Source organism: Neoarius graeffei, chromosome 19, assembly GCF_027579695.1.
Source record: "Neoarius graeffei isolate fNeoGra1 chromosome 19, fNeoGra1.pri, whole genome shotgun sequence".
In the NCBI taxonomy this organism is placed as follows: domain Eukaryota; kingdom Metazoa; phylum Chordata; class Actinopteri; order Siluriformes; family Ariidae; genus Neoarius; species Neoarius graeffei.
The window spans coordinates 6,832,370-6,854,414 of record NC_083587.1 but is presented as its reverse complement, the minus strand read 5'-3'; the positions used below and the strand labels follow the sequence as shown (position 1 = coordinate 6,854,414).

The following is a 22,045-nucleotide window of genomic DNA, read 5'->3' as shown; positions in this document are numbered from 1 at the left end:
AGATAAGTAAGTTTCTAAAATATGTTTGATTAAGGAATAACACAACAGACAATAAGACAAAATCGTTCTTTAAAATTGGCACACACTCCCACTGTCTCATGTGTGTGTGTGTTATTCCACTTGTACCACAGCAATTTGCTAGTGGTAAGTTTTTAATTTACTAATGACACATCATACATTTTAGTTATTTATCGTTGGATTTCTGACAGTGTAACAGAAATAGGGATTGTAACTGAAACTCCTTCCCAAAATGTTAAATTATTGTCTGCTAACAAAAAAACACCACATCAACAGTTATTAGAATTACTTGTTGAACAAACATCTGTTGATTATTAATCTCAGATTATATCCACTGTACAAGTTCCTGTGTATGACCTGTTACTATAGAAACAATAATATCTTGGAGCGAGTGCGTTAATATTAACCGTCGTTAGACCCGGAACTACCCGTGCTGTGAGGCTAAAATAATACAAAAATTTATCCAATCCGATTCAAGCATTAACTGTAGTATAAAATGTATATTATCATAAATATGTAGGTTATGATTAGATTTTTTTTGGCTTGTACATAATAAAATTAGCTTTTTGTTCAACACTCAAGCGTGTCAGTTTGAACTTCTCTGAGCTATTTAGTTCCAATTATTACAAATTTCGTCTTACCATCATTCAGTTTCAAATGATAAAGTCCCACTGCTCTGTATTACCATGGGCATTAGGCGGAAAAATGACTGTGCTAACTTTTGGTTTTCCCAGGGGCCAGTGCGACTTGGAGGCCCGCGATAGAGGGTTTTAATCCGATCCTGGGTTGGGTGGGCTTAAGAGTGGGTGCCCCCACCTGGCTGGTGAGCAAGGTTTCTTATTTTAAAGTCCAGCTGGAGGTGAGGAGCGGAGCTTGCGGTGAATAATGTCCTGAGGCACGGTCCAAGTGGGCCTTGGCCATGCTGGTTCATAGGGGTTGGTGTAGAGGGAGGTGCAGGCGAAATTTGGCTTGGCTGGGACATCCCTTGGGGGAGTTATTGATTTTTTTAAAATCCTCCCAGAGCCGTGGGTCTGATTAAAATGCACGGCAAGGAGTAGAGCTCACTCTGGGGGCAAATAGCATCCCAAGGCACGGTGATACCGAAGAGGTAGACTGCCTAGGAATACCAGGTACTGTAAGTATTTTATTTTGCCCTTCTTGCAGATATCTGTTTGAATTTCCCCTCAGGGCAGCGCAAGGCAAGGCAACTATTGAAAAAAGCCACATTTCCAACTAACTGCTGCTTATGGCCAAACCACTCTGACAACGCCTGATCCCGCCTGATCTCAGAAGCTAAACAGAGTTGAGCCTGGTTAGTACTTGAGTGGGAGATTGCCTAGGAATACCATGTACTGTGACATTTTATTTTACCTTCTTGCAGATATCTGTTTGAATTTCCCCTCAGCGTGGCGCAAGGCAAGGCAAGGCAAAAAAAAGCCATATTTCCAACTAACTGCTGCTTACGGCCAAACCACTCTGACAATGCCTGATCCCATCTGATTTCAGTAGCTTAACAGAGTTGGGCCTGGTTAGTACTTGAGTGGGAGACTGCCTAGGAAGACCAGGTACTGTAAGCATTTTATTTTGCCTTCTTCCAGATATCTGTTTGAATTTCCCCTCAGGGTGGGCTGGGGCAAGGCAAGAAAAAAGCCATATTTCCAACAAACTGCTGCTTGCGGCCAAACCACTCTGACAACGCCTGATCCTGTCTAATCTCAGAAGCTAAACAGAGTTGGGCCTGGTTAGTACTTGAGTGGGAGACTGCCTAGGAATACCAGGTACTGTAAGCATTTTATTTTGTCACACTCTTGACATAATTAAAAAAAACTGCTACCAACCTTTTCAAGCTCTTGAGGTAATTCTGCTGAGTTTGTTTTTTTAATTTTGCATCAGAGAGGTGACGTAGGTACTGTTGGAGCTTCTCTCTGTCATTGACAAACTGCAGGGATGGTGTCTCAGGGTTGACATAGTAGAGGTACCAAGAAACATTTTCAGCCTGAAAATGAAATAAACAATGTTAAATTACCTTCTAATCATGACCGTTGCTTCTTGCTTCATCTTTTATGAACTTTCTAATTAACGTTTCTAATAAACACAGTGTGTGTAATGATGGTCCTCACCTCTTGTTTGTAATGGACATAGTTGAGATCTAATTCTAGGTGTTCGGCGAAGTTCTTCAGCAGTGGATGGTCCAGAGAATGCTTCTTATAAAGGCCCATCTCAAGCATGTTGTGGTTGGCCTTGTTGGAATAATTCACATCTCAGTCACTGCAATGTGGGATAAAACTTTTGTTATAATAGTGCATAGTTATGATTTAATGTGAGCCACACTGAAAAACACACATCATCAGACAAGTTGTGAAACTGAGACTCTCACCATTGAAACACCTCGCCACTGCTGGTAGATGCCAAGCCTCCATCAAACTCTCCAGACGGCTCACCCTGGGGTCCAGTTACAGTTTCAGGTTGCCAATGCCCGGTGGCTGGTTCGGCATTGGGCAGAGAGGGTGGGATTCTAGTCACAACCAAGTGATGACGCTCCAGCTCCTCAATCATTCTTTCAGTAAGGAAAACAAGACATTTGAAAATGGTTAATGATATAAAGTGTGTGAAATCAAACTAGTAAAAGGTGATTGTTTTCATACTCAAAACTATTTTTTATGCTTTCATCACAAACACACACACACACACACACACACACAGCAGCAGCAGCAGCACCACAGAGCTATCAACCAGAACAAAAGGAGAGCCATTAACCAAAACAAAAACATTCTGCCCATTGGGAGAATGGGGAAATGTCAGTATTCTCCAAATTAGGTACATTATCCTTACAGCCCCATTATCACCGCCTTCAGTCAGATGTAAATAGGTCGTTGATTATTCAATGTTAGGAATGGCATATATGGAATAACCCTAGATTAAACAAAAAGTAATGTGGAAGCCACCAACCTGTGGATAGGATTGCCATCAGCCATTATTTGAGTAAGGACCACATAGTCGAAAGTCCTGCCATCCTTCAGGAGATGGAAAACGTCATCCTTGGCCTTTTCGACCACCATTTCAATGGCAGCTTCAGGGCTGTCTTTCATGCACGATCTGCACAGATGACTAGACAGTCACTACGTTTACATGCACATAGAGAGAATCGAATTTCTGCCGTTGCTCAGCTGAAATCAAAGTTCAAAATGCCATGTATACACCTTAATTCGGCTGAAATTGAACCGAACTTGATTTCTCGGAATCGAGCTACACGACCTAGTTTATGCGATTTCTGCCGAGCTTCTTTGTGCATGTATACCCTATCGAGCTAGTTGTCGAGCTACTTCCGGAAGTGACGAGTGACGAGACCACAAGCGGGAAACACAACAGCCTCGGTCGGCATGACAACGAATCATGACAATGGCATGAATCTTTTCTTTTTGTGGCATTGTTTGCACTGTTAAAATTTAGCTCACTTACTGTATCACCAAATACATCTGTACAGCTGTTGCATAGCTGTGAATTGTGTACATAAACAAGTCATTGTATTTGTGTGTGTATATATGTCCAACATCTGAAGAATGTCAATAAAAACAAAACCACTGAACTTTTTGTGTGTTTATTAAGACATAAGTTAAATTGTAAGCAAAAAAAATATTTTTTGTAAGCAAAAAATGGACTTTAGAAAAATATTATTGTGCAAAATAAGTTGTCTTACAAAACAGTGGTCTGCGCCGGACAGTTTGTAGCCATAGTCTGTTCGAGCAAGCCTAACAGCTTGAACACGGAACTACTAGTGTTGCCAGATTGGGTGTTTTAAGTGCATTTTAGCGGATTTGAACATGTTTTGGGCTGGGATACGTCAGCAGTATCTGGCAACACTATAGCTCTTCTTCATGACGACAACCGGAAGTGTACCAACACGATGGGGCGTGTAGCGCCACGTGTGGCTCGGCTGCACAATGCACCTTGCACAATAGCCCGATTTCACTTGTGCATGTAGGATTGGATTTCTCTGGCACCCCTGCTGGGACCCTTTGCTCGATTACCAACAGCAGCTCGATTTGGACGTGCATGTAAACGTAGTCAGTGTTTCTTGGGTCCTAAAACAGACTGGGCAAAGCAAATGGTGCCTGCGTACAGGTTTCCTGGAAAAAGAAAAGAAAGGCATGAAGTAAATGTAGTTAATAATAGGTTAATTCACAATAGGTTGAATAAAAGAAGGTGCATGAAAGGTACACATAAGAAAAACACAATTGGTCTTTTTCAAAAGCTAAGCATATACTCTGAACATTGCAAGAGCAAAACTAGCTGCACCTATTTACAACACAATATCCAAGCAAGTATTAATGTTCCTAACTTTGAATCCATATCTCAGCAGTGAGTGAAGCTCTGGACAAATTGAAGACAAAGAAGATCAAACTCTGAGCACAAGACTCAAAGGCAAGTGGCAATTAAAATTGCTTTTGTGGTAAAGGAATAAAGCTTTTTAGTAGTAGCGGTAATGGAAATATCTTCTGCAGAATCTCCAGCAAAAGGCTCAAAGGCACATAGCAATGACAATGAAATCTGGCAGAGTATTCAGCAGTCTCCAGCAGAACTTCATGGTAGAGTGGCCTAGATTCTGCCTCTGGTATTTATACTTACAGAAATGCAAATGAGGGTGGGGCTACGTACAGGTTGGACCCTCCCATCCACCTGCCGTTTTCAACCAGGTTTGTTGAAAAGCAATGTTTCAAACCATACATGACAACATACACTGGTCATACAAAACATACAGAGCAGCAGCACAGAGCTATCAAAATGTCAATGTCAATAAGAAAATGTCAACAATAAGTATAGATGTATCATCATCATTAGACCCTGCATGGCAGGGGCGTCATTTAGAGCAGAATGAGTGCAGGCAGATGCAGGGCAGGCTGAAGGCAGAGATTCCCAGTTTAATGTCTTTGGATGTGAAAATGGATGGAGCTGGACAATTTAGTTGCATTTCACCGGGTCTGGGACATGCAACTGAAAGTCTGAAGCCCCTCCTCCCTCTCATCCAAGAGACTTTTTTCAATGCACTGGGAAGCAACACTTCTTGATTTGGTGAAATAGTCTTGGTTGCAACAAAAAAAGTCACACTTCATTCCTCTCCACCCATTTCAAAAGTGCAGTGTTTGGGCTTGACGTTGGCATTCTTTTTTGAATACTGGATTAATCTGCCTGGAGTCTGCTTTCCAGGGTGGCAGTCACAGCGGCTCTTCATCACTTCCTGGCCCTCACTGGCTGTGACAACATGTCCATGGTAGCCACAGACCACCTCACCAGCGCAAAATCTGCAGTTTGCCATGATGCTTGTACTCTTCCCTTCAGAGTGCTGTATGCTAAGTCCTTTCCACTTCTGCTCCTTCACAAGTCTCTGAATCTGTTTGCACTCCATGATGTTTTCCTCAGATCTAGAGGGTATCCACCTCTCAAGAAGATGTGTGGTACCAGTTTTACTGACCCAGTCCTGCTTTGCAACCCATTCTTCGAGCTGCTCCTGTGTTGGCTGACGCCAAGGGAAGTGTGCTGTGAAAAAAAATAAGTTGTGTTAGTTAGGAAGACAATGAGTGACAACTTTGAATCACGTAATTATTTTTACATGAAAATAATATTAAATATGGAAAGAAAAAATACTCACAGCAGACACATTCTTGTTGCAGTTACAACTGCCTCTTCTCCCAACGCTCATAAACCTTTTGCCAACAAGAAACACCCTGTAAAAGTTTCTGTTTTGGTTTTGGCCCATCGATTGTCAGAGGATATTTTGTCAGTAGGTTTTGAAATGACACCTCAATTTCCTTTCCTGATTCTGACAAAGATCTGACAGCAGTAGAACCGGCAGTGTTGTGGGTACTACTGCTGGTACCCTCCCCAGCAGACTCACAGCTGGTGCCCTCCTCAGAAGGTTCAGAGGTGGCTTCCTCCCCAGAAGAATCAGATCTACAATTATAATTAAAAAAAAAAATCATAAGAAAAACATCTTTTTTCCTAAATATAGAGTATGGTGTGCTTGATTGTGCTTGTATTAATTGTGCAAAAAATGCTCACCTTGAGGCAGCACCCAGGTCCTCGTGCTCATCCTCCTTTGACAGGGCAAATGAGGCCACTTGCTGTGCTCCATTCTTGTGCTCCTTTACCCCAGTCACATAATGTGAATCACATGCTTTCCTATGAAGCCACTCCTGGACCTGTAATAAATGAGGGTTTCATTATTTTGTAGAGTTAATGACGAAAATATCAAGGGGAAATTTACCATTGTAGACCAAAATAACACAGAAACACTCACAGTCATGTTCTTCACCACACTTGGTCGTTGGAGGTGTTTCAAAATCACAATAGCCTGGAGGTAGTGCAACACAAGCATGTGATCACCAGACTCCAGGGTGTCAGAACTATTGTCAGACAGTTTATCCATAACTGCTAAGAAGTCCTTGTTGGCAACCTCCAGTACAGACAAGCAGTCTTGTGTTGACAACAGATTCATGTCCATCAACATGTCATACCTATGAGGAAAAAATGTCAAAAGAGTGAACTAATCATATTACAGCAGGCAGAGAGAGGACTACCAGCTCTTGACCATTTACATGGGTAAAATCACTGATACCTAGTTGAGAGAACCTCTTCCTGTGCAGACTTGGTAATCATTTCCTGCAAAGCACCAATGAAGGAAATGATGTTCACGCACTGTCTATGGAGTGTCACATCCTCATTTCTCAGGTTGGTTTGGACTGTGTGGAAAACCAGGAATCTGTCAGAGGAAGTACAAGGATATAATTATGTACATGTACTAACAAAATAGAGAAGCTTGTCTGAAAGGTTAATTTACAAACAAGTGACTAAACTGTTGACATCATAAAAAAAACTGCTACCAACCTTTTCAAGCTCTTGAGCTAATTCTGCTGTGTTCTCTTTTTCAATTTGGCCCCAAGAAGTCATGGAGGTACTGTTGGATATTCTCTCTGTCTTTGACAAACTGCAGGGATGGTGTCCGTGGGTCAGCATAATATACTGTAGATACCGAGCAACATTTTCAACCTGAAAATAAAAGAGATCATGTTACATTACCTTCTGGTCATGACTGTTTTGCTTCATCTTTTATTAACCTGCATATAAATTTCCTTATAAAAACTGTTTAATGGTCCTCACCTCCTGTTTGCAATTCTTATTGAAGAGATCCTCCCTGAGGTATTTCACAAAGTCATTCAGCAGTGGATGGTCCAGGGAATGCCTCTTGTAAAGGCACTTCTCAAGCATGAGCTGCTTGACCGGTTGAGAATACTGTGGCAGTTCGTAGGAGTGGGCGGAGCACAGAAGACGGCAGGACAGAACTAAGTTTTGTAAACCCTTTTATTGTGAACACTTTTCAGTGGTCTCTCAATAATAATAATCAACAGACACACGCACACGCACACACATCTGGTGTCTGGTTCGGGGGAGATCTCTCCTCTGCTCTCGCTCTCTCTCCTTAAATAGGGCGCGGTCACTGGGGAAGACACAGAAACACATTAATTAACATCAGGTGCAGTGATTCTGCCACTTACCTTCCCTGACTCCGCCCTCCGGTCACAGACCGACACTTGACCACGCCCCCGCTGCCACATACCCCCACCACCCGACTCAGGCCGGGCGGCTGTCCAGCCTGCAGCCGACTCCCCCACCCTTGACATGAGAGGAACTTGACACGCCCACTTGATTGCTAGGCACTCCTTCTCAATAGTGCTGTAGAGCCCCTCATGCACCGACAGCTTTCTACTGATATACAGCATGGGGCGGTCCTCCTCCTCCACCTCCTGGGACAAAACAGCCCCCAGCCCTCTGTCTGACATATCCGTCTGTAACATAAAGGGGAGAGAAAAGTCAGGGGAGTGTAAAAGTGGCCCCCCACACAGTGCAGCCTTTACCTCAGAAAAAGCCCACTGGCATTGCTCAGATCAGTCAGCGGGCTGGTGACGTCCGAATAATTAGATATAAACCTACGATAATAGCCAGCCAGCCCCAGGAACTGTCTCACCCCCTTTTTGGTCTTGGGCCTCGGGCAGGCCGCAATTGCTGCTGTCTTGTTAATTTGGGGACGCACCTGCCCATTGCCCAAGTGGAAGCCCAGATACCGTACTTCCACCCGCCCAATCGCACACTTCTTCGGGTTGGCTGTGAGACCCGCCCTCTTCAGCGACCTAAGGATGGCCCTCAGATGTTGTAGGTGCCGCGGCCAGTCATAACTATAAATAATGATGTCGTCGAGGTATGCGGCCGCATAGGTGGAGTGGGGGCGGAGGACCCTATCCATCAGCCGCTGAAACATAGCGGGCACCCCAAACAGCCCAAAAGGAAGTGTGACAAACTGGTGTAAGCCGAACGGTGTGGAAAAGGCCGTTTTTTTCTCGGGATAATGGAGGAAAGAGGATCTGCCAATAACCCTTTACCAAATTCAGTGTCGAGTAAAAGCGAGCCGTGCCTAGTCGATCGAGCAACTCATCAATATGAGGCATTGGGTATGCGTCGAATTTAGACACCGCGTTGACTTTTCTATAGTCTACACAGAACCGGACCGACCCGTCGGCCTTGGGTACCAGGCACTCCAGTCACTCCAGTCACTGTCGGACTCCTCGATGATGCTCATTTCGAGCATGGCCTCGAGTTCTTCCCAAACCACTTTTTTCTTGTGTTCGGGTAGCCTGTAAGGGTGGCTACGCACTACCACCCCCGGGGGCATCTCAATGTGGTGCTCTATGAGGTTGGTGCGGCCGGGCAAGGGCGAGAACACGTCTGAAAACTCGGTCTGCAATTGGGCAACCTCCGCAAGTTGGGCCGGGGAGAGGTGGTCTCCTCAGGGGACCAGAGAGGTACGTGATGCCAATGCTCCTTTTTGAACCTCTGGCCCCAGCTCTGCCTTCTCCAGAACCACCGACACCAATGCCATGGGGACCTCCTCATTCCAGAGTTTGAGCAGATTGAGGTGGTAAATCTGTAGCGCCCCACCCCTGTCCGTTCGCCTCACCTCATAGTCAATGTCCCCGACTCGCCATGTGACCTCAAAGGGTCCTTGCCACTTGGTGACTAATTTGGAGCTCGATGTGGGCAACAGTATGAGTACTTTATCTCCCGGTGCGAACTCCCTAAGGCGCGTACCCTTGTCGTACAGGCGGGTTTGTCGTTCTTGGGCCTGCTGCAAATTCTCCTGGGTTAGGTGTGTGAGGGTGTGGAGTTTTGCGTGCAGGTCAATAACGTATTGAATTTCATTTTTACTTGGTGAAGGTCCCTCCTCCCAATTTTCTCGCAGCACATCTAGAATGCCACGCGGCTTATGCCCATATAACAATTCAAGCAGGGAGAACCCCGTGGAGGCTTGGGGGACCTCTCGCACTGCAAATAACAAGGGTTTGAGCCATTTATCCCAATTACATGCGACCTCACTTACAAATTTTTAAATTATATTCTTGAGGGTGCGATTGAACTGTTCAACTAAACCGTCTGTTTGTGGGTGATACACGCTGATGCGGATCGACTCAATACCCAACAACCCATACAGTTCGTTCAGTGTACGTGACATAAACGAGGTGCCTTGGTCAGTCAGAATCTCTTTCAGGATTCCAACTCAGGAGATGACGCGGAAGAGCGCTTCCGCAATACTGCATGCTGAGATATTGTGAAGAGGCACCGCTTCTGGGTATCACGTTGCATAGTCCACCAGAACCAATATAAAGTGGTACCCTCGTGTTGACTGATCTAATGGCCCAACAAGATCCATCCCAATTCTTTCGAATGGGGTCTCGATTAATGGGAGAGGGCACAAAGGCGCTTTTGGAATGGCTGCTGGATTTATTAACTGGCATTCGCGGCATGCCGTACACCACCTATGGACATCGCCGCAAATCCCTGGCCAATAGAACCGGGCCATTATTCAGGCTAGTGTTTTATCCTGCCCTAAGTGTCCAGCCATGGGATTAAAGTGAGCCGCCTGGAATACCAATTCCCAGCGTCTCTTCAGAACCAAAAGCTGCGTGACTTGCTCTTTAGTCTGAGTGTCCTGCATTACTCAGTATAATCTATCCTTCATAATTGTGAAGTAGGGGAAGGACGGGGTGGCATTTGGCTGAAGCGTTTGACCATCGATTACTCTCACTTGGGCAAACGCATGCCGCAGAGTCTCGTCTCGCGATTGCTCTAATGGAAAATCCGCGAGGGTTTCCCCAATAGAGAAAGGAGGAGCCGGTGGCTCCTCACTCTGACGCAGAGATGACGTAGACGGCTCTGTGACAGCTGCTCCCGCCAATGCGACACCGGGACCTCCCCCTGTTAAACTACAGCAGGACCCACTCTTTACTAAATGACTCATTAATTCCCCAAATCCCGGCCAATCAGTCCCCAAAATTATCGAGTGGGTAAGGCGATGATTAACCACCACCTTTACTATAAATTTTTCCCCTCGAAAAAGAATGTGGACCGACACTAAAGGGTAGTTGTGAACATCCCCATGCACCCACAACACCTTCACCAATTGTGCTCCCCCGAATGCATCGTCTTGCACCAGACTTTGGTGGATTGAGGTCTGATTACAACCAGAATCCACCAACGCCTGATATGTATCCCCTTGGACACTCACCGGTATGCGATACGCTCCGGCCCGATCGAGGGTGGCTCCTGGCGTGTTGGGGATCCGAACCACCGCCCCCACTTCCATTACTGAGCACTGCTGTTGGAGGTGGCCCGGCTCCCCGCAGCGCCAGCAAAACGGCCCGGGCTTCCTCTCTGCTCTGGGGCTCACTCACTTGAGGGGGGGGAAAGACAAACACAGAAGGGAGAAACGGGAGGGCACCGCGGGTGTGGCGGGCCGGCTGAGGTGGCGCCGGCCCCCGCCTCCGCGGTGGGGGAACGGGGCAAGGATGAGACACAGGAGGAGAGGGAGAGAGAGAGAAAGGAGAGGGGAGAAGAGGTTGTCTGCTGTCCTGCCGTCAGGACAGCCACCAAATGGTCCTCCACCAGCTCGATTGCCTGATCCAGCAATGCTGGGCGGTGGCACTGGACCCACTCTGCAGTTCCTGCTGGTAAGCGCGCGATGAACTGCTCTAGTACCACCTGGTTAATGATTCCCTCAGCCTCGCGGTTGTCGGCCCTCAACCACTGCCAGCAGGTGTCCCGGAGTTGCTGGCCAAATGCGAACGGCCGGCCGACTTCCTCCAAGCGCAAAGCATGGAAGCACTGTCGGTGTTGCTCAGGGGTGCACCCCACATGCTGGAGGACGGCCTGGCGAAGGTCTGCGTAGGCCAGCCGGCGGTCAGCGGAGAGCTGTAGCACGGCCAGCTGCGCCTCTCCCATTAGCAGGGGGAGGAGGAGCGCCATGCGCTGTTCCACCAGCCATCCCAAGGTCTCTGCTACCTGCTCAAAGAGCATTAGGAAGGCCTCGGGGTCGTCTTGCAGGCCCATCTTCGTTAGGGTGAGGGGGGAAGGGCCCGCAGTGGTGGAGTTGGTGGACCCCGCTGACGCGAGGAGGTGCCGGAACGCCTGTCGATCTTCCTGCTGAGCCAACACCAGGGCCTCAAACTGTTGCTCCTGCTCCTTCCGGAGGGCAACTAGCACCTGGTGCTGGCTTTGCTGGGCCGTGGCGAGGGCATGGACCAGGTCGGCAAAAGGGGAGGACTCCATGGGGCTGTTCTGTTTCTGCGCTCCACTCACCCGGGTTTCAGCACCACTGTGGCAGTTCATAGGAGTGGGCAGAGCACAGAAGACAGCAGGACAGAACTAAGTTTTGTAAACCCTTTTATTGTGAACACTTTTCAGTGGTCTCTCAATAATAATAATCAACAGACACACGCGCATGCACACACATCCGGTGTCTGGTTCGGGGGAGAGCTCTCCTCTGCTCTCACTCTCTCTCCTTAAATAGGGCACGGTCACTTGGGAAGACACACAAACACATTAATTAACATCAGGTGCAGTGATTCTGCCACTTACCTTCCCTGACTCCGCCCTCCGGTCACAGACCGACGCTTGACCACACCCCCACTGCCACAAATAGTTTACGTGTTTGACATGCTCTTGACTGTCAGTGGTCCTGGATTGCCCAATAGTAGCAATGGCATTGGGCGGTGAGTGAGGAGATCCAGGTGGCATTTTGTCACTGGACGGCCCAGCTGTAGTGACATTGGGCGGTGAGTGAGGAGATCCAGGTGGCGTTTTGTTGTTGGATGGCCCAGTTGTAGTAGCACTGGGCAGTGTGTGAGCAGCTCCAGGTAGCTCTCTGGTAGATGGTTCAGCATTGGGCAGAGGGGACGGGTGTCCAGTCACAATCAAGTGATGACGCTCCAGCTCCTCGATCAATCTTTCAATCAGAAAAACAAGATATTTCAAAATGTTTAATGAACTAAAGAAACTCAATTCAAAGAAATAGCAAAATGGGATTGTGATGAAAGCAAAAAATAATAGTTTTAAGTGTGAAAGCAAGGCTTTTCACACACACACACACACACACACACACACACACACACACACACACACACACAGAGCTATCAGCCAGAACAAAAGGAGGGCCATTAACCAAAATAAAGCATGTGGCCCTTTGGGGGATGAGCTCTGGCAGGACTAAAGTGTTTACAACTAAATTCAAAGAAATATTAAAATGGGGATTGTGATTAAAGCAAAAAAAAAAAAAAATGTAGAGCTCTTTTCCAGAATGCTATAAATCCCTTTTGATTGTTTTCAGAAAAATGACATTTATTTACCCAGACCCATAAATTTTGCAAATATTTAATTTATCCTGTTGTAGATAGCTGGTTCAGTCTGAACGTTTTCAACAATAATTGACAAATCTAACAACAATGTTATTGATTATAAATCCAAAGTTTATTATATATTTTTTTCAAAATGCAATAAATCCACTCATTCTTTTTTCAAAATGCTATAAATCCATTCATTTTTTCTGTCTTTCTGTTTTTAAAAACAAGAGAACATGCTGTAGATATATAATATCAGGAACTTTCATCATACACTTAATAATAAAATCAAATAAATTATATAAACACTTAACATTCATTCATTTATGTTTAATCTTATGTTTTAAGACTGTCCACCACAGAAAACAACTAACTAAATAGCAAATGGCCAGTTAGTTCAATTTTTAAATGCAATCCATTCAGAGTGTCACCTTAAATAGCATGACAAAACCACTAATTAAATAACAATAATCAGCCCACCACCAGAATAGCAAATTTTCTTCGTTTGCGCTCGTTCATGGTTATCTTTGTTTAAACAACGTCTTCTACCACCGGGTGTAGGTCTCACAGGTTCTTCAAAACCATGAAAAGTATTCACAAGCACTATTTGCAAAAGTTGTTTGTTCTCAAGAAGCGATACAAACAAACAAAACTCCTCGCTTCTGGGTGCCGCCATGTGTGTAGAACGCTTACCGAACTCTGATTGGTCAAGAGGAAATGTCGCACCCAGCCAAGAAACAGTGTTAGGTTGAGCGGGGACTTGAACCTGGGCTGCTGGTGTGGAATCCCAGAAACACCCACTAGGCTAAGCGGAGGAATGACTTAAGTGCAGAGGAGTGAAATCAAAGCTACAGTTCAATAAAGTTTATTGCCCAAGCTCAGAAGTCCAGCAAAATCCAAAGCTTGTGAAAAAACAAAATCCACCAAGGTAAATCCAAACAAACAGGAGATACAAAAAATACCAAAGTTCCAAGAGTTCAAAAAATAGTCAAAATGTCCCAAAAGAGCAAACTACAAAAAACAAAGACAAAAGGCTAAGGCACGCAGTACCAAAGTGACTCACCATAAAACACAAAGACTCAGTGACTAGAAAGACAAAATGGGGTAGTATAAATACCCAAAGTAATAGAACACATGACCAGGTCATAATTGTCAATTAAGACTAGGTGGGGCACAAGGCACATGAAAAACAAAGAAGCACATGGCTGTCAAAACAAAAACACAACCCCCCTAGCTGTCAAAACAAAACATGACAAGACAAAAGATATAATAGCGGCCTCTAGAGGCCAAGATAGTCCCAAAGCCTAACAGGACCCCCCCTCAAGGAGTGTCTCCTGACGTTCCCAGGGCAATCAGGATGGGCCAAATGGAAGTCCTGACAAAGTTCTTTGTCTAAAATGTCCCGAGAGGGGACCCAACAGCGCTCCTCAGGCCCATAGCCCTCCCAGTCAACTAGGTACTGGAGACCGCCACGGACCCGGTGGGAATCCAGCAGGCAGCGCATGATGAGCACAGTCTGTCCACGGAGGATGCGGGGAGGCGGGGGACTCCTAGGGGCAGGGGCATAAAGGGACGACAGTACGGGCCGCAACAGGGACACGTGAAATGTGGGATTGATTCTCAGCGACCGGGGTAACTGGAGCCGGTAGGCAACAGGGTTCACTCTGCGCACTACCTTGAAGGGACCAACATAACTAGGGGAAAGTTTGCGGTTCTCCACCCATAGAGGAAGGTCTTTGGTGGACAACCAAACCCGCTGTCCAGGGTGAAAACTGTGGGCAGGCCGTCTATGGTGGTTGGCCTGAGTCTGGTTGGCCCTGGAAGTATGAATGAGAGTCCTCCGGACCTTGTTCCAGGTCTTATGACACTGTCTCAGGAAATGATTGACCGAGGGCACCCCAGCGTCCTCCTCCTGTTCAGGAAACAAAGGTGGCTGGAACCCGAATTGGCATTGGAATGGAGACAACCTGGTGGCCAATGACTGAAGGGTGTTATGGGCGTACTCCGCCCATGGCAACCAGGTGCTCCACGATGTTGGGTTGTCCATCACCAGGCTTTGCATGGTGGTTTCTAGGTCCTGGTTGAGCCGCTCAGTCTGGCCATTAGACTGGGGATGGAACCCAGAGGAGAGGCTGGCAGTGGTCCCGATCAGCTTGCAGAACGCCCGCCACACTCGGGAGGAGAACTAGGGGCCTCGGTTGGAGACGATGTCCTGTGGAGGTCCAAAGACTCGGAAGACATGGGTGAACATTGGCAGTCTCAAGGGCAGAAGGGAGCTTGCATAGAGGTATGAAACGACAGGCCTTTGAGAACCTGTCAACTATAACTAGAATGACAGCATTACCTTGTGAATCTGGAAGGCCCATGATGAAGTCGACCGCCACATGGGACCAGGGACGCAGAAGAATGGGCAGAGGATGCAGGAGGCCATGGGGATGCTGCCGTGGGTTCTTGCTTCTGGTGCACACTTCACAGGACAGGATGAATGACCTCACTTCTTTCCCAATACCTGGCCACCAGAAGCATCTCTTCAAGAAGTCCAGGGTCCTCCGAGCTCCCAGGTGAGCAGTGAGAGGGGATGAATGACCCCACTGGAGAACCTTGGCCCAGGCTTGACGTGGAAAGTACAAGAGACCAGGTGGCCCCGTCCCAGGACCGGGGTCCTGGCGTTGAGCTTGTCAGACAGCCTCCTCGACACCCCAGCAAACAGGGGCCACAATTCAGGACACAGGGATAATAGGCCCAACTTCACTCTCCCTGTTAGTGGAAGAGAACTGTTTGGAAAGAGCATCATGTTTGGTGTTCTTTGAGCCAGGGCGGTACGACAGGGTGAAATCGAACCGACTGAAGAACAAGGCCCACCTAGCTTGTCGAGGATTAAGTCTCTTGGCTTGCTGGAGGTACTCCAGGTTTTTGTGGTCCGTCCAAACCAGGAATGGATGTTGAGCTCCCTCCAGCCAGTGCCTCCACTCCTCAAGGGCCAGTTTGACAGCAAGCAGTTCTCGATCACCCACATCATAATGGGACTCCGCAGGACTCAGACAGTGGGAGAAGTATGCACAGGGGTGCGACCTTCCATCCGAGCATTGAGAGAGGACAGCACTGACGCCACTGTCCAAAGCGTCCACCTCGACAATGAAAGGTTGTGATGTGTCAGGGAGGACCAAAATGGGTCCAGTACAGAAACGGTGCTTGAGGTCCTTGAAAGCCCTCTCTGCCTGAGGAGACCAGACAAAAGACCCACCTGTCCTTTTGGTGAGGTCAGATATGGGCGCTGCTACCAAACTGAAGTTTCTGACAAACTTGCGGTAGAAATTAGCAAATCCTAAAAACCGCTGAACTTCTTTCACAGACTTGGGAGTGGGCCAGTCCCGGATGGCCAGGGTCTTGGCTGGATCCATCTGAAGTTGTCCCGTCTGTACAATAAAACCTAGAAAGGAGACCTCTGGGACATGAAATTCACATTTCTGGGCTTTCACAAACAGGTTGTTCTTTAGCAGCCTCTGAAGAACCTGACGGACATGGTGGTGGTGCTCATGCAAGGTCTTGGAGAATATTAAAATGTCGTTGAGGTAAACAAAAGCATATTTGTTGATCATCTCCCTCAGAACATCATTGATAAGGGCCTGAAAGACTGCTGGTGCATTGGTAAGTCCAAAGGGCATCACTTGGTACTCATAATGTCCCGATGGGGTGTTAAAGGCAGTCTTCCATTCGTCTCCCTGTCGGATACGAATGAGGTGGTATGTGTTTCGTAAATCCAACTTAGTGAAGACTGTAGCACCTTGGAGCAGGTCGAATGCGGTGGACATCAGCGGAAGGGGATAGCGGTTGCGCACTGTGATCTTATTCAGGCTCCTGTAGTCAATACACAGTCGCAGTCCCCCATCCTTCTTGCTGACAAAGAAGAAGCCTGCACCAGCAGGTGAGGTGGAGGGGTGGATGAATCCCGAGGCCAGGGCATCCTTGATGTATTCATCGATGGCCTTGCGTTCTGGCTGAGAAAGGGAAAACAGCCTGCCCTGAGGAGGGGTAGCACCGGGGAGCAAGTCTATGGCACAGTCATAGGCACAGTGAGGAGGAAGAGTGGCGGCCCTACTCTTGCTAAAAACGTCCCTCAAATCCCAGTACTCTGTGGGAACTTGAGATAACTCAGTGAGGTCGGGGGCTCGGCAGGAGACACAGGAGAACTAGAGAGCAGACAAGAGGCATGGCATGTAGGGCCCCATTCCACAACCTGGCTTGTTACCCAGTCTATGTGAGGGTTGTGGCAGGTGAGCCAAGGGAAGCCTAGAATCACTGGGAACTCTGGTGAATGAATCAGGTACAGGGATATTTCTTCTCTGTGACCTTGAGACTGGAGAAGAACTGGAGAAGTTACTTGGGTGACTCTTCCATTACCTAAAGCTTGGCCATCCAGAGCAGACACAGACAACAGAGCTTCAAGGGGTACAGTAGGGACATTGATTCTTCGGGCAAAGTGAACATCCATAAAATTTCCAGCAGCCCCGGAGTCTAACAATGCTTGGCAAGAGTGGACGGACTCACCCCAGGAGATGGAGACAGGGATGTAGACTCCTTGGCCAGGAAGTTCGGGAGAGAGGGTAGTCCCCATCACAACCCTCCCTCGGCTGGACGGGACGGTCCTTTTCCCCAAGAGCTTGGGACATGACACTCGGAAATGGCCAGGCTTGCCACAGTAGATGCAGCACTTGTCCCTCCTCCTGCGCTCCCTCTCAGATGTGGAGAGACGAGTACGGCCAACTTGCATGGGCTCCAGACAAACACTGGAGGAGGTGGACGGACTCCAGGTTAAAGCAGTGGGGTAGGGGATGCTCAGGTCTTGGCTACACTCTCTAATCCTGTTATCCAGGCGAATGGCATGTGAGATCGGAGTTTCAAGGTCACTTGGGCAGCCTATCGAGGCCAGGCCATCTTTGATGGAGTCAGACAGACCATGGTGGAAAGCTGAAGCTAGGGCAGTCTCATTCCATCCAGTGACTGCTGCGAGCATCCAGAACTAGATGGCGTAGTCTGCGACACTTCCTCCCTGCCGGATGGACATGAGCTTCCTGGCTGCATCTTTGCTGATGTCCAACTGATCGAAAACACAAAGCATCTCCTCCATAAACCTCTTGAAATCGGAACACTCGGGTCCCTGTCTCTGCCAGATGGCTGTTGCCCAGGCTCGTGCCTTATCAGCTAACAAGGCTATTACATATGCAATCTTGCTGTGGTCAGTAGTGTAGGTGGTAGGCTGGAGCTCAAAGGTGAGTTGACACTGGGTAAGGAACTCCCAGCACTCACCGTGCTTGCCGTCATACCTCTGTGGTGCAGGAAGGGGGGGTTCATGAGGTGAAGGAGGCAGCGTGGCAGGAGGCACTGGAGCTAGAGCAGAGGGAGGATCAGGAGGAGCAGATGGGTGAACAGGAGGAGGAGCTGGGGGCAGAGGAGTCAGCTGTGCAAGGGTATTCCCAATTTGCTGAAGCAGTGCATCATGGCGAGCAAGGGTCTCTTGTTGGCTTACAAGTGCTTGTCCATGAGTGTCCATGGTAGCCCCAAAGCTAGTTAAAGCAGCCATTATCCTCTGAAAGACAGCTGAAGAAGCCTCTGCTGAGTCAGTCATGACTGACTCTTTCTGTTAGGTTGAGCAGGGAATTGAACCTGGGTCGCTGGTGTAGAATCCCAGCAAACACCCACTAGGGTGAGTGGAGGAATGACTCAAGTGCAGAGGAGTGATATCAAAGCTACAGTTCAATAAAGTTTATTGCCCAAGCTCAGAAGTCCAGCAAAATCCACAGCTTGTGAAAAAACAAAATCCACCAAGGTAAATCCAAACAAACAGGAGATACAAAAAATACCAAAGTTCCAAGAGTTCAAAAAATAGTCAAAATGTCCCAAAAGAGCAAACTACAAAAAACAAAGACAAAAGGCTAAGGCACGCAGTACCAAAGTGACTCACCATAAAACAACACAAAGACTCAGTGACTAGAAAGACAAAATGGGGTAGTATAAATACCCAAAGTAATAGAACACATGACCAGGTCATAATTGGCAATTAAGACTAGGTGGGGCACAAGGCACATGAAAAACAAAGAAGCACATGGCTGTCAAAACAAAAACACAACCCCCCTAGCTGTCAAAACAAAACATGACAAGACAAAGATATAATAGCGGCCTCTAGAGGCCAAGATAGTCCCAAAGCCTAACAAACAAGTGTAGTGCCTATCGCGTTTTGGAGAGAAACTACAATTTGCAGCACATATAAACAAGGAAATATAGCGATTTGGCATGAATCATTAATGGAGCAGTGAATAGGCTCAGTACACAGCAGAATAGCATGACGAACTCAGTTTTTTTTTATTTGGCTTTTATCGTGTTTTGGAAAAGAGCTCTTCAAATAGTTGTGATAGAAAGTAATGAGGAAGCCACCAACCTTTGGATTGGATGTGCATCTGACAAAATGTGAATAAGGACTGCATAGTCAAATGCTCTGGCATTCCTCAGAAGATCAACAACATCCAATTTGGCCTTTTCTACAACGGCTGCAATTGCGGCCTCAGTCCTGTTCTTCAAGCATGCCTTCCGCAAATGGCATGACAAGCTCTCTTGTGTTTTGTCACAAAATGGGCAGAGTAGAAAATGTCTGTGTTTAGGTTTCCTGGAAAAAGAAAAGAAAGGCATTAAGTAAATGTGGTTAATAAAAGAATAATATGATGATTCATAATAGGTTGCATTAAAGGTGCATGAAATGTATAAACTAAAAACAAAAACACCTTACCTTGGAGCCATATGGAATGAGTGAAGCAATCTCTGGACAATTTGAAGAAGTCAGAATCTAACCAGGAGAACAAAAAGCAATGAAGTGCAATGTTATACAGACAGCTGGTGCAGTATAAACAAAAAAGACATATAGTGCAGTGTAGACAAAAAGGTAATGGTCTGAGCAAAATGCTCAAAAACAAGTAGCAATGAGATTTTTTTGGGTGGCTTCAGGAAAAAGCCAAATAAATAAATGCTAGCTAAAAGTCTGAGCAGAAGGCTCAAAGGCAGGTAGCAATGAGAATTGCTGTTTGGCTTCAAGTATAAACCTGAGGAAATAAAAGTTTTTTAGGTAGCAATTAAAATTACTTTGTGTGGCTTGAGCTTGCAGAGTTTCTGGATTCAGTCAAGAGTGATCTATCCTGTGAATGTTCAGACATATATACATATACAAAGAGAGAACCCAGTTGAAAAGGGTTATTCCATATATGCCACTCCTTACATTGAACAATCAACGACCTATTTACATCTACATGATCTTTGGCCCATTCCCCAAATGGGCCAAATGCTTTTGTTCTCCTCTGTGCTGCTGCGTGTGTGTGTGTGTGTGTGTGTGTGTGTGTGTGTGTGTGTGTGTGTGTGATGAAAGCATAAAAAATTGTTTTGAGAAAATTCATGTCCCAGACCCGGGGTTAGGGTTGTCAGGACCTAATCATCATCAAAGAGAGAGAGGACTGAGAAAGAGAGGACTACCTGCTGCTCTGAGTGTGTCCACTGCTTCAGTTGGGTTAAATGCAGAGGATGAATTTCACTGTGCTTGAAATGTGCATGTGACAAATAAAGGGTTCTTAGGTTCTTACCAGGAAATACAGAAAAATGAAAAGACATTAGATTACAGTGAACTAACCATAAGTCTGGTGTTCTCTGCCAAGAGAGACAATCACAGCTTAGGCCAAAACTTTGCTGAAAGCAACCCAACCCTGGGCCCTTGGACCCACTGAGTAGTACTGGTATACTGGCCAATATTCATATAACAAGTTTGGAGGCTTTGGGATAGATTTAACTTTTAATTCCATTTTTTGACATTTTTTTTTACCACCAGGGTCAGAGTAGGTAAAGCAGGGCCACCTCAGCTTCTTCCCTGGAATGGTCAGCAATGGTGCTGAACTTCCCAACTTGAGTGATCTTTGATTTATTAAATGACAATGTAAAATTAAAAAAAATCATATTCTATTTGGGTTAACACTGCACATACTTGGTCAGCAAGTATGCTGAACTTCCCAAGACATACAGCATGAGAGAGTGAGGCAGGCAGACAGAGAACCATAAAGTAATTAGAAATTCTGGAAATACAGGGCTCGACATTAACGCTTGTCCGGGACAAGTGATACTTTATGTCGGACAAGTTCATCATCTCAGTTACTTGTCCAATCAGACAAGAGCCAAAATACGCCGATATTCGGGTTACATATCAAATTTATCAGTTTATTCACATGATTTCCGAAGCATCTCACGTGACATATTGTTTTGATGAATTGCCAGATGTTTCTATTCTGAAAGAGCAATGTGCGCATGCGCAATATTCCACTTGCAAAACCGGCCAATACCGCTTTGTGCATGTGAGCTGAAAAGTAAATGGTCATTTATGATTGGTTTTAATCATGTCATACACATGGATTTGTTGACAGTTCTGTTGGTGGGATCATTATTCAACTGTATATTTACATTGAGTGTGTGGTAAGTTCCAAATCTTTGAATTGTTGTTGATGGTGTTCATTATATAGCCGAGGGTGTGGCGGGGTGTGCTGGGCTTGGAATGTGCACCTGCATGCGTGCGGATTGACAGGGAGTGAGGTATGAGTAGGGAAAGTTATCTATGAAATACCAAGCTGTCAAATGGCTGCTAATTAGGTTACCGGCTGTATTAATTAACTAATTAGTAATGGGAGTTTAGGGATTTGAAACATAGGGCTCTATAATTTAGATATAATTATGGATTATTTGAAATTATTAATTATCTTTTTTTTTGACCATTAAATACCATACAGGAGCCACACTGAATAATTAGACAACAACAATTAATCAGTGGAGGATTTTATGATAATGTTACTTTTTGTGATATTTGTTACTGAACTGCAGAGTACTGTGTATATATAATGGTCAGTGTTTCTGGATCTTATAGTGTAGTTATTTTGTTCTTAAAATTTTATGTTCATAATTTCTACTCTACTGGAATATATTGCTTCTGAACTTCAGCATAATAATTGGTGAATTATGGTATCAGTCTGTTTTACTATATTTTTCAACTTTTGCCTCAGTATATCAAGTATTGATTACTTTTGATTCACAACACAGCATATGTTGTGAATTCGGAAACAAATGCAATATAGATTGTTGGGTTACAAATAGTTTGTGGGTTTTTTTCTCAAATATTTCTTCGGACAAGTCAACTTCACATTCGGACAAGTAAATTTCCTTTCAACTTGCCCAACAAGACAAGTGGTTTCAAAAGTTAATGTAGAGCCCTGAAATACTCTAATACAGGG

General features: G+C 46.0%; 1 protein-coding gene and 3 pseudogenes across 2 annotated transcripts in view; 3 read left to right on the top strand and 1 right to left on the bottom strand.

Annotated features, from left to right (window-relative positions):
* The window catches only part of LOC132867671 (zinc finger protein 271-like), an 806,111-nt gene that overhangs the window by 436,862 nt on the left and 347,204 nt on the right, over positions 1-22,045 (bottom strand). The window lies entirely within an intron of this gene.
* LOC132868139 (5S ribosomal RNA) lies at positions 1,261-1,379 on the top strand (annotated as a pseudogene).
* On the top strand, positions 1,477-1,595 carry LOC132868113 (5S ribosomal RNA; annotated as a pseudogene).
* Positions 1,690-1,808, top strand: LOC132868144 (5S ribosomal RNA; annotated as a pseudogene).